The sequence below is a fragment of the Oryzias melastigma genome, linkage group LG19 (genome assembly GCF_002922805.2).
Source record: "Oryzias melastigma strain HK-1 linkage group LG19, ASM292280v2, whole genome shotgun sequence".
NCBI lineage: Eukaryota > Metazoa > Chordata > Actinopteri > Beloniformes > Adrianichthyidae > Oryzias > Oryzias melastigma.
The window spans coordinates 7,624,024-7,638,776 of record NC_050530.1 but is presented as its reverse complement, the minus strand read 5'-3'; the positions used below and the strand labels follow the sequence as shown (position 1 = coordinate 7,638,776).

Sequence of the window (14,753 nt, the reverse complement as noted above, 5' to 3'; positions counted from 1 at the left end):
CAGAGCTGACCTGAATAACAATGATAAAAAATCTAAATTTATATTTAAACGCATCAATATTAATTTATTAATCTAGCCTCACAAGGACCACATGAGAGGGAATATTCTCTGATTACTAGCTAGCCTGGCAGAACGCCTGTCCAAAGAGGAATGTTTTAAGGCTAGTTTTGAAGGTAGAAACTGTGCTGGCCTCTCTGACATGAGCTGGGAGCTTATTCCATAGAACAGGGGCTTGATGGCTGAAGGTTCTACCTCCAACTGTACTTTTAGATTTGAATTTTCTTTTTTTATACTGTCTTATGCTGCATAACATTGGTTACTAGCTGTCAAGGGCTGCACTGAGAAGAACCTGTTTGGCACAGATCATTTTTTATTTAAAAAAAAAATCAAATTTTAAGACATTATTTTATTTATTTTTTTAAAAAAGAGGAGAGTATTTTATTTTATTTATTTATTTTTCACACCGGATGAGGATTGCACTCAATTTTGTCGTATAATGTACAATGACAATAAAGTTATTCTATTCTATTCTAGAGATGCTATAGGTTCTTTTTATATTTTTGCTTTCGTTAATGCCAAAAAACAGACACAATTCATATTTATTATGTTTAAAAAAGGTCATGAATGCAAATCTAAAATTCTTAAAGGCTAAAGTAGACTCCTTCTAGGTTTTGTTCAGTAGAAAATGAGCCCAAATGGCTCTTTTACTGTTAAAGGTTGCCGACCCCGATCTATGGTAAAGCCGGATCTTCCAATATTTGTTCTATAACCAAATTGTGCCTAATCAATCCCATCCAGTTTGTCTTATTAATAAAGTAATTAATTTTTAATCATAAGAAATTCACATGATCCACCTCTCTTCAGTCATAAATCCCATCTTTAACAGCAACTGAACTTTAGAACTATGTTATAAAATCCTTTTACAGTTTCATCTTTTTTATATATATAATGACATTTCATATCCAGATTTATTTCAAGTCAACTTGTTCTAGTTTAGAGGTTGTTTTCTTTTTTTTCCTGCAATAATTTATGGATTTACAGCTTCGGGCTGTGCGATGATTAAACACACACTGTCGGGTGAAACACATCGTTTAGGGCAGACGCTCTGATACACAGAGATTTTCCAACAAGAAACACGCATGAACAAACAAATACTTACATTAAAATGGAAAATTACACATGCAAATTGCCACAAAACATCCTCTCCTCTGTCTTCTCTGATTTGCCGCAAGATGCTGTTCTCACTTCAAACCAGGGCCAGATAATCCACTATTCTAAACGGATCCAGCCCAGAATAGCAAACATGAAGGTGTAAAATATTTTAGTGCTCCCCTTTTTACCATTTCTCTAGATGGGCTGCATTCTGAATAACGATTTTAACTTTTTTGTTGTAGTTTTTGCTTTTCAGAAATAGAAAAACTGTAGATTTTTCTTACTAAAGTACAAAATGTTTTTAAACTGCTGTAAACATTGACTGTATATGAGAACTGGACTGAGTGATTGTGACATCACCCATAGAAAATAGTTTACTTTCGGCTCCAACGAAAGTCAATTCACTCAACATTCTTATTGTACTACGGACGCCGTCTAAGCCATGGACTCAGATGACATCAGTAAGCAGTGATTGCCATGAGTTGCTCTGTGTTTCTATGGCAACCACTCCCACTAATCAGAAGTCAGCTTGTTGGAAGTCTACATTCCTGCCTTTTGAAGCGCTACAAAAAAATATGAAAATATTAAGATGAGCAAAAACATGTTAAAAATAATATAATGACTGAGTAATATCTGTTTATTTCTCAATAAAAGTCTATGGGATTTTGGCTTCTTGGAGCCACCCGGTACTTCCTGTTTGGGATGCCAGGGGGGAGGGGTCACTCGATCTATTTCTCAACAGGAAATGGCTGTTAATAACATAGATGTGTTATTTTAGTGTAGTTTGGTTACAATTTCTAAAATGACAAATTGCCAAATTAGCATATTTTGTTTGCAGTATTTGGAAAAAAAATGGCCTGAATCCATAAAATCTGAGTTTCATTATTTCATTTCCTTGAACATAACTAGTTGTCTGATTAGTTAGATAGTTGACTAATGGCTGAGATGGTTTACTAAGGGAAGTCAGAAAATCATAAAATTAAAAAAATCTGTTTTATGTAGAATCTGAAACTACTTTTGCATTTTTTTTGTCTTTAAAAATTTCTATAATCTGCAATTTATTTTAAAAAATAATCAGTTTTGTTGTTCTAATGGCAGTGCGACGTGGATAACTCTAACAGCGGAGAGATATCAACCTCTGGTCTCTATCCCTTTTTCTAAAAAAAAAGATTTCGGACAACACTGAAGCTTCAAATGCCCCCACAAATGAAGAGGTTTGGTGTAAATATTGAATCAATGAAAATCTTGCACCAGATTTTTTCTTTCACAGCTCTACTCCGATATATAATCATAATAATGTCTCCTTCACAATCGATTTTCAACCAATTGGCACTTCTTGTTTTGTTGCATAAACTACAAAATCTGAGTTCCCGATTGGTCAATGTTTAACTCGTATAACTTAATTTAGTGCCAGAATTTGACTCAAAAACTTGGGTAGTGATGCATGAACACAAGAATTGTAAACATGGAAACCCAATATGCACATATATGCACAAGTACATAGATTTTTCATTAGAAAATGCACGTTTCTGAGCCCGGTGTAAACGTAGCATTAGCCTTCAATGCAAATTAGCAACATATCAAGCAAACTAGCACTGTTACAAGTTAAAAGGGTTTCTATAATACTCTGTTTTTGGGACAAATTGCAAATAGTATTTCCAATAAATGAATGAAAATAACACGGGAAGCTCTACTGGGAGGAATCTCATTGATATTTCCTTTAGCTGGTTTTCTGGTTGGAACAATCAGTTCAAAGTTAAAAGAAGCTTCTTCCCACAGTCGTCAAATTTGTCAGTAAATCTACAGACTTGTATGTCAAAACATCAGACGAAGACAATTTTCCTTCTAACTTTTCAAATTTAATTTGCACGACAGCACAAAGATCAAGATGTAAATTTATGATTGTTGCTTCTAGTTTGTTTTGTTTTTGCCATATATTTGATTTAGAAACATATTTAAGTTCTCTAATTGCTGTCTATATTCATTTATCTCCTTAGTACATCCAGATCTCAGCTAAAAAGAGCACGTCAATCATTCAAAGAAGTATTTTAACTAAACTAACAGCGTCTTTTTTAAGCTTTCCTCTTGAGAAAACAGGCTTAAGGAAAGAGAATGTGTCAGTATGTGTCATCGTGTGCAGCACATGTGTAGGTGTGTGTCTGTACTTAACGAGTTCAAGCTGAGGTCAGCCGCTCCTTCTGACAACTGGCTTTCATTCCAATGCAGCACTAATGATCACATTGGTAATTACAGACACACCAAAGCACAGAGGAAGGCTGAGATGTGGGCGTGCGCACGTGGGCGCACAACTTAGTCCGTGTTGTCTAAGGTGATTCAAGACATAATGAGATAAGGACAAGAGGAGGATACACATTCATGAATCACAGGGCGATCTGAAGGATGGATCAATGTGGAGCGTCAGCAGTAATGTGTCACAATGTCAAGAAATTCATTTTTTTATTCTGTAAAGGGAGAAAGGGAAAAAATGCTTTTTGGGGCATTATAAAAGTCATATTTTACAGTTGAAATCTGTTGTGAAGCATCAGAAGGGCATATCTGTAGCTTTCAATGTAAAAATGCCACAGAAATAGAGAACATTTACCTAATATTTTGGGGGCTTATACTTATACTTCTCCACATGGGGCAGGAGCACTCCACCCACCCTGAGAGGACGAACTACCTTTCAAGAACCATGACCTCAGACTTAGTGGTTCTGACCCGCAACCGAGTTGCTTCACACTCTGCCACAACTCACCCCAATACATGTTTGAGCTCCTGGATTGATTAAGCCAACAGAACAACATCATCTGCAAAGAGTAGAGATGAAATCCTGTGGTCCCCAAACCAAATCCCCTCCGGCCCCTGACTAGAAATTCTGTCCATAAAGACTATGATAAAGGGCAGTCCTGCCAAAGTCCAACACAAACCTCGATTGGGGTCGGCTAATCAAACCAAGCTGCTACTCTAGTCCTAGAAAGACCGAACAGTCCTCTGTAAGGCTCCCAGAGCCCCCTCTACATGACACCACGGGGATGCGGTGAAACGCCTTCTCCAAATCCACAAAACCCATGAATGGATGAGTAAACTCCTACAAACCCTCCAGCATCCTAGAGAGGGTGTAGAGCTGGTCCACTGTTCTACGACCAGGACGGACCCAAACTGTTGTCCTAGATCTGAGGCTCAAGTAGATATTTACTGTAAACTGGAATCGACACCTTTGACACAAACATTTTTTAGGGTTTTTCTATTATTTTGATTTTTTTTACAATTTCTTACTCCACTTACTCTCTCCCCACTATACCTGTGTAATTTTCTCCTCACATGCCCGTTGCTGAGCATGAAATGGCCCCATTTCTCTGGTGAGCTGAATGACCATTTAGCGTTTAACCCCCAGGTGATGTGAAACTAATTTAAATTACCTTATAGCCGGACAGAAATGAAGTCGACAGAACAAACCTGGAGCTAAAAAAAAAAAGAAAGAAATCCGTAAAGCAACAGATTGATTCAAATCAATATTAAAAATGTGGCAAAGGGTTTTGGGGTTCTGATGGTTTTGGAAAAAGAAATGACTGAAGGACTTGGCTGTCACCATGATTGGAGGCAAAAAGTAGATTTTTGACAAAGAATGATAAGACAATCTGGAGTTTGCTGCAGCACTTATCTATATTTTTAGTTAATTAATTGAGCAACCATGTTAAACTGTATCTTCCAGTGCTCCATGTGTACTTGAGTTTGCTATTCTGTTTGGATATCTGTTTCTAGATACTGTAAAATACATTATTGATTCTTATTCTACAACAAGAAAGTATTTCATAATTAAAGCGACTTTTTATCTTCTTGATTTTTAACGTTTCAATACTTTTTTTCCCTCTTCTGTAATACAATAAAATATAAAGCGCCCTTAATAAAAAGACACAATTTGCGTCTTTAACCCTTTAAATTGCGCCGCTTTTTTCCTTCAGAATCCACTGGAATAACGTTGATCATGTTAACAATTACAAAAATACAGCAAATGAAAGAATATTAATACTAGAACTGCAGTATTAAAGGGTTAAAATAGTCATTTATATTTTGGATGTTTATTTAAGGACTGTTTCACCTTAAAAATGTTTTTTTTAGACTTTTTTTAAGTCTAAAAATTAGAACTGCACCCTACATACAAAATATTTGCATTGGAGATTATCTAAAGTGTTCATATTACTCTTAAAAATGTTTTTATTGTTGACAAAATCATTAATTATTCATGCAGTTTAGACTTTTTTGTAGTTTGCATTTCAATGTAATCTTGTATGTGTGAACATTATGTCTTTTTGTGTTACTTTTTTGTATTTTCTTGGTTTTTGTCAGATGTTTTTTTTTTAGTCCATCAGTGGTCTACATTTAAATAATTATTGTAAGTCTATTAAAGTGTTTGCTTTTTTTCTGCTTTTCACACTTTTTCTTCTCTTTCTTAGCCAGGATTTTATTGTTCTTTAAGTTAATTTAATAAAGTTGACCTTCTCCGATTTATTCTGACAGTAAGTTACCATCTTTATATTTGGAATCATCATTTTGGATGACTTCCTGTTAGTATTTTTGTTACTTTCTTTTATTTAGTCACATCCGATTTCTTATAATTGCTCTTTTAATTTTATGTTTCTTTTACTGGATTTTTTAAATATTTTATGTTTAAATGCTTTTCCCAGTTTTAAGACATCTGGTTTTCTGTCATTAATTTTTATTTATTTATTTTTTGACACATTTCAGTTTATTTTTGATACAGAAATAGATATTTTGTTGTTTCAAAAATAGCTGTGATTTCCTGCCTAATTTCTAACTCCAGCATATATCAAAGAGTCTGATTTTATGGCATTATAATACAACAAAAATGAACATTTTTTTTTAATATTTAATGTAATTAAAAATATTTAACACTGTGGCAAAGCTACAAGAGGGATCACTAGGATTTAATGTTCTCAAAACCATTTAAATAAAAAAAAATTAGTAAAATTATTTGGTCTCCAAATATGTATTTACTATTTTATCAAAACTTTTAACACGTTTCCTGTAGTCTGACGATCAGGTAGATTTAATAAGTGTTTGGCATCGTTTTGATTTGTTTTTTAAGAAACTAGTTTAACTTCTCTGACAAATTCTATAAAAAACATCAAAATCTAGTTTTAATTGACAAGAAATAATAAGATTTTAGCATAAAGATGATTTCTTTTAGGTTGGAAAATATACTTTGCTTTTTATCTAGTTTAATACATTTGTTCTCATTTTCTTTTATCTTTATTTTCTAGTCTATGGTAGCTTTGTGATCCCCGCTCTGGTGTTTTCCCTTTTGTGCGGCTCCATTCATTTACTGCAGCTCCACATTATAGCAGACTGAGTCTAAGAGTGGAGAAAATAAAGAACTCTTTATGACAGATGGTAATTTTCCTCAGACTGATCACTCCCATATTCAGAGTAATTATGATGATTAATGTTACAGATATGCCATCAGCGGGATGACAAGCTTTTCACTAACTTCAGGGTTTTTATTTGTTGTACTTAACACACATAAAAGGGCTAAAACGGAAAAAGTTTTTAATTACTGCAGGTTTGTAGATTCTTTTCATTGTTCTCACAGTTCTCCTGGGGATCAATGAAGACCTTCCTATAAAGAAAACAATATTTCCTCCATATTCAACAGAGTCTATAATAACATGTACCCACCAACAATAATGATTATGTCTTTATTTATTTGTTGTTTTTCTTAGAAAGTGTTGAAAAATTTTAAGTCTGATTTATCTGAGTTATCCCGAAGCTTTTCTTTGACTTCTGGTTAAATAATTTAAGTAACAATAACCTGTTGAGCTGTTTAACTTGCTCAGCAAAATTCAACATTAGTCAACTTTTAGCCCAAGAAGGAAGTCAGGAAGCAAGATGAGGGAGCTTAATCCTGAACCAAAAGGTAGAAATACATTTTATTAAACATTTGCAAGAAACAAACAATCTCCAAAACAGCTTAAACATAACCAAGTCAACAAACTACTGGTAGTACTGTGGTCCTTCGCCATAATGTGGTTAACCTTTCACTCTTTCACTGATTTTTCTTTGTGAAAATTTTGACTTTGTTTTTTCTCTGCAAATTGTGTTCTGCGTCCTGATTGGCTGTAAGCAATTGTCAATCAATTTCCTTCTTGCCGTGTCTACTGTAAAGAATTCCTCCATCTTGCCAAATTTACAGGAATCTCTGATCGGTATCAGATATTTGTTTTCATGTTATAGTACCTGACCTATTTTTTTAATGTTTGAACTTGAGATTAAATTAAAGAGAAAAGTGTGAACATGTTAACATTTGTCTGAAAGATTGTGTAGTTGGCGCTTTTACAGCATTGAAACATCAATATGACCACCTGATTTCATTTATCACATGTTATTTCTGGAATGTAACATCTGCAGTAAATAAGGGACCACTGTACAATAAACAAAAAATAATTACATTTTTATTAAACTTTGAGAATTTTTTTTCTGCGTCTATATATACATAATTAGTAGTGCAGTGATGCAATTAATTATTTTGTGTGACTGATAAATCTTGACCTTTAATCAATTATTCTAATACATCAACTTTAATCACAATTATTTTTAACCTAACAATTACCGTGAATAGCTTGACTTTAAGGTATTTTCATTGAATTTAAATTCATGACATTGTGGCCGAGCAAGACATCAAATCCCAACAAAAAAAGGGACTTAATGAATTTTTTTTCCTAGACTTCCAGTCTTTACTTCCAATATTATTTCAGTCTCCACCAACAAGAAAAAAACAAAACAACACAAGAACAAAAACATCTGGACCAGAATGTTCACATTTAACACTTAAAAACAGGAAATACTCTCCACTACTCCACAAACTTCTTAATAATACAAAAATACATGTTGCCATAAATCAAGAAACTGCGAACAATGTGAGAGATGTTTCCAGTTGAGGACGTCAAATAAAACTCATGCAAGTAAACAGTTGGACTTTTGTTATTTATATTTAAGAATATGACAATAGTTATGGATTAAAAATGAGATGCTTCAGGACTAATGTGGACAGGAAGTCAAATGTTATTGTACCCAAATGCAAAAATACAACAAACTGAGAGAAAACAAATTGTATAGGAAATACATGAGCAAAAGAAAAATATATGAGATAATGATTAAAAGCTGTTTAAACAAGAGTAAAACAGAAATCTTGACATTTTTTAAATATTTGTACTAATTAAATTTAGTTCATGGTTTAGCTGTAATGGTGGTTAGGAATACTTCAAACTGCAGGAGTAGATAGGACCATGGTTTAAGTCAAACTGACACTCTGGATTTTAAAGCCCTAAGATTCCTTTAAACATAAAGAACGTCAGTCAGCTTTTACCACTCAACCACAAACAGCCTCGGGGTTCCGGTTATATTTATCCAGTAATTTATTTTCATTACAGATTCCTTTTTTTGTGTGTGTTTGAATCAATTCTAATTAATGCAGAAAACATCAATCCCATCACTGTGACCGAGGGTTCAAGCACATCAAAATCCAGGAAAATAAAGATGACAAGGTGACGGATACAGATCAGCAGCTGCTTGGGTTTGGAGATTCAAGTTCTAGAGGAAAAATACAGTTTTTGCATTCTTAACAGCAATAAAACTTCACCAAATGACCTCAAAATAATAGAATATGAGAATATGAAAGATAGCAAATAAATCACATTTTTGACTTAATAATTATTATTATATTACATTGAAAATATTTATTTAAAACAAGAAATTACGACTAATAAAAATATTAAAAATTTTAATAAAGCAAAAATAAAACAAATAATTTGTCACCCGATAATTTAATGACATTTGGTTTTAAAACAAATAAAAATTTAGTTACAAATTTCCTACATTTGAAATAAAAAAGCAATTGACAACTGGAACAAATGACAAATTCTTAAGCAAACTTTATTAATAGATGATTTTGTGACAATGTTTGAAAAAGCTGAAGGTTAAAAAGCTTTAACACTTATAACTTAACCCTGGGCTCATTTGAAAAAGAGATTTTTAATCTCAACAGGACTTCCCTGGTTAAATAAAGGTAAATCAATAGCTTTAATAATGAACACATTGTAGAAATTTGCTGTTGCCTTTTATGATCATTTTTCCAAAGATAATCTGCTTTTGTACTTAAAAAAACAACTTCAGATTCTTTCAAAGATTAAGCAATAGTATAAGAAATGTTTCAGACTTTCTTAAAAAACAAACTATTACTTAACAATGTGTTTTTTAACTTCTTTTCACAAATATATCTAACATTTGTAGAGTGATTCCCTCTTGTTAAACATTTAAAATCATGGATTATAGCTTTATTTCCATTTATTTTGTTTCTATTTTGTAATGTGGCATTATAAATTCTTTACAGAGGATGAACTGTTTTCTATTGTTTAATTCTCCACATTTGATAGAAGTAAGTTAGAGTTCTGCCATGGTGTCCAGAACTGAAAAGTGACAGTTAAGCCTCACTTCACCTGAGCGGTTTGTCTTCACGGCGTTATGTTGACCGCTAGCGTGTCATTGTAGTGCGACGACTAGAAAAGCAACAACAATAGAGTTCATCCACCAGCACGTATTTCTCCTGCTTTACTTTTTGTACATCGTGCAAAACAGGAATTTAATCTTGTTTGAAAGAAGATTGCAGGCGGCTAAGAAGAATACCACCGTAAAAAAGTAAATGAAATTGCTAGATTAGTGCTATATTGGTGCTTTCTAGTGTCGTCATCACTTTCAGCCAATCATCTGGTGGCTACAGTGGCTCCGCCCCAAACCGTCCAGTCCTATTTTTCTATGGACCCACCACGGTTGGGGACCCTCAAGAGGTACGGGTCAGAACTGTTTAATGGGTCCATTTACAATGAAAACACTCAAAATACCACTCAGTGGAAACAAGGCTAAAGGGTTCTACAATGACTCTTTATATTCAGGAGTTATTTTTTTAGTGTAACATAAATGCTGTTTGGTTACAAATGGTCTTTATTACCCATTAGGATAAATTTATTCTCCAATAAACAGAGTTTATTGATGGATTATAAGGAAAAATTTTGAGGTTCTGCTAAAAACATTGACTTTATAAAAAAAACTGGTCACAGTCAGTGTGACGTCTCTCATAGAAAATGCCTAACCTCTGCTTCCAATGAAATTATGTCAATTCAGTCACCATTTTTCCTCGATATGGATTTCGCCATCTTGGAACCAGACAATAGTAAGTGATCTGAATCATCATTTCTATGGCAACCACTCTCTCTTACAGGAGTGAGCTTTTGGAAAATCTGTCAAACGATTTGAAGGTTCAAGGTGGGGGCCAGTGGATACCACATGATTGTATTGGGGCATCTGATTGGCCAATTTACAACATAAATAACCTACAATAAATACAAATATGAGAAAAAAAATAAAGAGGGTACCTGAGTGAGAATTGATTGATATTTAAGAAGGTATAATGAATGAGTGATAAATGTCCATTTCTCAAAAGTATTCTATGGGATTTTAGTTTTCTGGAACCAGCAGGTGCTTCCTATTGGGAACCAGAGAAGTCTATGGCTAGAACTAAAGACTTTTGTGGACTGAGATGTCTTTATCTTTAATAAAAAAAATCCCATTTAAAGGTGATTCATCATATCTCCTAAACGCTAATGGCTAGTTTCTTGTTTATTCAAGCTACAAAGTGCAACTTACTTTTTTAAAGCTTCAGATCACATAAGTGATTACAAAAAATAGACTGGGGGAAATTGGAATACGTTTTGATAAAACTTGTTTCTTTAAGCGTATTTTGACACTCGGGGTATAATCCAACTTCATATTTTACTCCAATGTTAAAAATCAAGAGAAATTGGTCAGAGTTTATATCGTAAAGCTATAGTTTGTTTACACCAACGGCAATAAAACAGACGGCGAGGTCTTCTAGGGTTATTTGTGTCTATGAACACGTCTGATTCTGAGAGAAATTGAGAAACAGCAGAAGGTTCAAGACCTTGTCTGTTTGTATTAAAAGTTTCCCTCAGAAGACAGGGGAATAGTAATTGTGTCTAGGGGGGTCTGTTTGCTTTGGCATGCGCTGACCTTTGCGTTGCATGCAAATGGCGTGTTAAACAGCCCGGCTGAGCTTTATTCATTTGTTTGGATTTGTGTGCATCTTCAGTGTTGGCATTGATTCTGCAGGATTATTCAGTTGGATGGAGAAGGCCCCCAAACTCCAACATCTAACACCTTTTGGCATGAATTAAAATAATGAAGAAAAGGATTTTCATGATTTGGATTGATGCAAGAAGTTTCAAAGAAGTTTTGCAAGACCCAACATTTGAATAGTAATTTGTCTAATGTGTTTCTGTAGAGGTTGAACCAAACTACAGTATAAACTCCTTTCTGGGGGTTATAAAATGAATCATAAAAGTGAACCTAAAACTGCTTCACTGAACTTATTTGTTTGCCTATAATAATATAATATATATATAAAATATAAACTTAATTATTTTCAGCTTTAATTTTTTTCTGACATTTTTTGACCATTTTCAAAGCTCCCAGGGTCATTGAATGCACCAGGGCTGAGGTTACCACCCTCATCAATTGATTGGTCCGTCATGTAAGCCCCGCCTCCATGTGCCAGAAAGGAGCCAAAAGTTTCAAACCTGAAACTTTCAGATTCTAAACCGAAAAAAGGGTTGAAACTGAAATTTTGAGTTTTGAAACTTTAAAACTGAAAACGATTAAGTTTATAAAAGAATTAAAGACAGTTTCAGGCACTTTAATTTTTTTTAGTTTAAAGGGTAACCAAACCCTAAATCAATTTTGGGGCTTTAAAAGTGCTGTCTGTTGCCAATTTTTTGACAAATTAAAATAAACTTGTTTAATTCTTGAAAATATAGTCAAAAACTGGCTGTGTGCTGCCCCCTACAGGTTCAAACAAGATATCACATTTGAATTTTGCGATTGGTTAAACTATTTAAGTCCCACATCATGATCTGCAGCTCCAGTAATGATAACAGTCCTGCTCCCCAGCCCCACCCCTCTGACTGGATTTTCAAATTTTGACTGTGGGTGGAGTCAGCCTTCAACTTCCCTGTTTGGTTACCCTTTAACACCAATATTTCAGCTTGAATTTCAGCTTTAATTAAAACGCTCTTCAAGCTACCATAGCTATTCAACCATTTATGCAATCAACATTATTCCTAACTGATTTCTCAGGTATGCAAGACTTTTATTGATAAAGCCTAAATCACATGAGCCTGTATGGGAGAGGTTGACCCGTATGGGTACAGTTGGTCCTTCTGGACCAATTAAGGGTCTTACGGACAGCTACAACTTCAAAGAAGAGTAAGTGTATCTCCACTTTCAAAATTATCAGTGTGCCAGCCCTAGACCCAACCAGCTGAGCCATCCAGCCTCTCCCTTAGAGTACAAAAAAAACAGCATACAATTACAAAAAACAATAAAACAGATAAAATGATGGCAGTGGGAAGGATTTAGCAACTTTGTCATGGATACAGCCTACAGCTTGGCATCCATTCCACACTTTTATAGATTTGATGTGTTAATAAACAAACTTTCAAAAGTTTCACACCACAAAAGAAATAATTGATCAAGGTTACCTTTTTGCTTGAGTAGACTCTCATCCAAGTCGAATCCATTGAGGTAGCACGTCTAAAAGCAATCAACTGGAGTTTATTCATCTTTTTTTACTTCGATCCTTAATCCACTGAGATGAGATGTAGAATTCGTAAAAGAATTAAATTACTCATCAGATCCAAATAAGCAAACATCGGTTCATGAAAAAAATGTTTGTTTTAGTCTCACTGAAAGGGAGAGTATTTTATGAATCATATAAAAAAAAGCTGCAATTCGTTTTTTTATTTGTATTGACGATGCATGAATGCAAAGTCCCATTTGACTCATTGGTTTGTGCATATTGGTTCTATTTACTGTTGCACCATATGTCTCAAAAGTCCAATTGGCTGTGTATGCAAATGAGCTGTGCGTTTAATGTGATGCAAATGTACCTTGAATTCTCCTTTTTTTACATGAAAGCCCACAAATAAACACCTGCTCTTGAATTACTTTCACAAGTTTTCGGCACATTTTGCCTCAAGTCAAGGCATGACACAGTCTGATGCAAATTACTTTAAGTAAAATGGCTAAAAAAAAAAAAAATATATATATATATAAAGCTTGTGTTGCGTTTTGTGCCAGTAGGCTGTTGCATGCATAATTGCCTTGGAAAATTGCAAAAGTGTCCCCCCCCTTAACTGGAAAACTATTTGTGACTGGCTTGTCGGTTAAGTGTGGGTTTGTATGTGTGTCAATACTGATGGTAAAAGGGTTTGTGTGGCTGAAAGTGTAAATTATTTACCAGTAATACTTTTTTATATATATAAGGAACGCATTATACAGACAAGACAAAGAACCCCCAGACCTCTTAGAGAGCCATCACTGAGTCTAACCACAGCCTTCAGGCACATGGTCATGAAAGGCGGCAAGAGCCTGTCAAAGGGAAATAAAAGTGTCAAAAGGGAGCAAAAAGAGTGGAAAATGAGGAACATAAAGGACTCACCGAAGCACAGTCAATATATGCTTCTCTTTCAGTTAACCCTCCTTTTTTTTAATCTGCCCACTTTCATTCTAGCCTGCTGTCTGTCACACGTGTTAAAGTCAAGGCCCGGGGGCCGGATCCGGCCCTCCAGGTAATTATATCCGGCCCTCCAGATCATTTTATTGTATTGTTATCAATGGACCGATGTTACCTTGCACTGATTTCTTGAACTTGCATAATTTTGACAAAACATACTTTTATGGAGAGTAGAATATTTAAAGTTATTTAAGGTTTAAGTTGATTTATTCTGGAATAATGTTCCTACCTGTTTATACATAATTCATAGTTATGTTAAAAAGTTGTGGTTTTAAAGTCTTGAAAATTGGCATTATGCTGGCTTGTTGGACTATTTTGGAATTTACGAAGATTTTTTAGGGCTATTTTGGAGTAAAGCTAGTACAGTATTTCAGCTAGCTATTTTGGCTAATTTAGGCTTTTTTATTAGTTCTTTAGGCTATTTTTGACTTTTTCTAATTTAGGCTGTTTTTGAGTTTAGCTAATATTTCTGCTATATGCTAGCTGTTTTGGCTAATTTAGGATTCTTAGGATTTTTAGGCTATTTAGTTTAGCTTAAAAGTTTAGCTATTGTTTTTTTAGTTACATGGTTTCAATTTTGGCTACTTTAGGATTTTTTTCAGTTTTTTAGGCTATTTCGTTTAGCTATTTTTTCAGTTACATGCTAGCTATCTGGCTAATTTAGGCTTTTTTTTAAAACCTTTTTAGGCTATTTAGTTTAGCGATTTTTTTTTTCAGCTACATGCTAGATATTTGGCTAATTTATTTTTTTTAAAACCATTTTAGCCTATTTAGTTTAGCAGTTTCTTTCAGCTACATGCTAGCTATTTGGCTAATTTAGTTTTTTTTAAACCATTTTAGCCTATTTAGTTTAGCAGTTTTTTTCAGCTACATGCTAGCTATTTGGCAAATTTAGGCTTTTTTTTGTTTAGGCTATTTTGAAGTTTTACTATTTTTTTTT

At 34.0% G+C, this 14,753-nt stretch overlaps 1 long non-coding RNA gene across 5 annotated transcripts in view; it reads left to right on the top strand.

The window, feature by feature from the left end:
• LOC112154408 overlaps nt 1–14,753 on the top strand; it is a 67,883-nt gene that overhangs the window by 4,152 nt on the left and 48,978 nt on the right. For 4 of the 5 annotated variants that reach the window (XR_002920636.1, XR_002920637.2, XR_002920639.2 and 1 more), the window contains exon 2: nt 13,811–13,868. The exons of the other annotated variant lie outside the window; for it this stretch is intronic. This is a non-coding gene — a long non-coding RNA (uncharacterized LOC112154408). The remainder of the gene's footprint in view (nt 1–13,810; nt 13,869–14,753) is intronic. 5 annotated transcript variants of the gene reach the window in all.